The sequence below is a fragment of the Limulus polyphemus genome, unplaced genomic scaffold (assembly GCF_000517525.1).
Source record: "Limulus polyphemus unplaced genomic scaffold, Limulus_polyphemus-2.1.2 Scaffold2248, whole genome shotgun sequence".
NCBI lineage: Eukaryota > Metazoa > Arthropoda > Merostomata > Xiphosura > Limulidae > Limulus > Limulus polyphemus.
Window position 1 is genome coordinate 96,016 of NW_013667858.1, and position 2,269 is coordinate 98,284.

Here is a 2,269-nt window from a genome sequence, read left to right on the forward strand (position 1 = left end):
CACACCACAGAATTTCTGTAAAGCTTCTGGTACTCCTTTGTGATCCAGCACCTTGATACTCACAAGGGTTTACTCACAGAATCTATGACAAAGTTGCACCTTTGGCCATCCAGCTTTCCTGTCACGTAGACACTATGTGTGTTTGCCATTTTACACTTAGCTGTTGGAACTTTTACAACTGGGATTGGTAGTCGTCCATAAACACGAACCACTACTGGTTTCTTTAAGGCTGACTTATTGGTGGTATTCTTCTTACACTGGCTCCTCATATGTCATTTTTCTCCACAGTTCCAACAACCTTTCTGGGTAGAGGCCTTTCCTGCCATGGCATCTTCCCTGGGTGGTGCAGTTGGGTAGGCCTTGTGTGCAAAACTTTCCAAATCCTGTGCCAACTCTTGCAGGCTTTCTCCTTTAGCACGGACTCTTGTCCTAAACCTAGCCCTGTAGATTTCAGACTGATTTTGAGTTCCATACCTGAGTTCTAGAACAGCTACCAGTGCTCTATTATTGTGCCCGTCATCTGCTGACAACTGTCCACGTATTTCCAGTGGTTGTCCATTCAAGCTCGTTGCCAGATATACAGCTTTCTGCTCCTCTGTCCATCCATTCATCTCTGCAAGTAGCTCAAATTGTGCTCTATATGCTTCCCATGGTGCCTTCCCATCGAATTCCTGTGGTTTCCTTTGTACTAGATCACCCCTATTGCTGACACTCATGTCTGGAATGTGACTCATGACAGGACAGAAGATGTCTGCATTAGGGTTCAGCTGCGAGGTCTGGAAGGAGCTTTCTGTTGTCTGGGGCTGATTAGGCCCATGGCTAATATATCCTCCTTGTGTTAAAGACAATAACTCGTCCTTTAATGTATTTAATTCACTTTGAAATTTACTCATATTTTCCATTTGTGTATGCTGGCTTTCTCTCAACTGTTGGAGACTTTCTTCTTGTTTCTTTTCTTTTTCCTCCAAAAACTGCTGTAATCTCTCTTGTTTATTTTGCTGTTCGAGCTGCCACTGCTGTAGTCTCTCTTCTTGTTTCTTTCTCGTTCTTCTTGTTTCTTCTCTTTTTCTTCCAACAACTGCTATAATCTCTCTTCTTGTTTCTTTTCTCGTTCTTCTTGTTTCTTCTCTTTTTCCTCCAACAACTGCTGTAATCTCTCTTCTTGTTTCTTTTCTGTTCTTCTTGTTTCTTTCTTTTCCTTTCCTACTAACTATTGTCTTGTACTTCTCTTCTTTCTTTGTTTCTTTCTCGTTCTTTTCTTTTCTTTTCCTCTAACAACTGCTGTAATCTATCTTCTTGTTTTGTTTTTTTTGCTGTTCTTGTATTGCTGCCACCAAACCTGCTAAGTTGTAGTTTGATTTGCCACTTCTCGTTTCCATATTCTTTTTTTTTTCAGTCCCATTCTCTGACACCAATTTGTTACGTCTCTAGTCGTTTGTTTGTTTTGAATTTCGCGCAAAGCTACACGAGGGCTATTTGCGCTAGCCGTCCCTAATTTAGCAGTGTAAGACTAGAGGGAAGGCAGCTAGTCATCACCACCCACCGCCAACTCTTGGGCTACTCTTTTACCAACGAATAGTGGGATTGACCGTCACATTATAACGCCCCCACGGCTGAAAGGGCGAGCATGGTTGGTAGGACGGGGATTCAAACCCGCGACCCTCAGATTTCGAGTCGAGTGCCCTAACCACCTGGCCATGCCGGGCCCTCTAGTCGTTTGTTAATTTCCGGTATAAATTCTTCCCGAGGAACTTCAGTGATACAAGTCCTTTTTTTAACTAAAACTAGTTTATTCTTTCTCAATACAACTTTGCAATACACAGAATTTCCACAGTCACTTTTACTTAAACACACGATATAATTCACAACGATTCACGCACTTTATTTAAGGTCACTACCGCTCGCTTGACTCAATTATCTGTCTCTATATCTCTCCATCTGCAATTATTTGCCGAGCTTAAATACTAAAATAGAGGGCGTCTGGAAAAGTCTAGAGTTGCCAGGAAAAGTCATGATCCTTCCAGAAACTCATGACGTGTTACCAGCGTCACGTGTCGTAACAATATACGTTATGTACATTTCTAAATATAAATTTAATTTAAACAAGAGTCGATATTAAAATAAATATATAATAATAAATCCGTCACACTAAATAAGTGAGAGAAAGTGCCATATATTCTATATAGATTGATTCAACTCAAGACATAATCACAACTGATCAGTGTGCAGTAATTATTCAGTACATGAACGTCTTTTTGCATTTATTGCT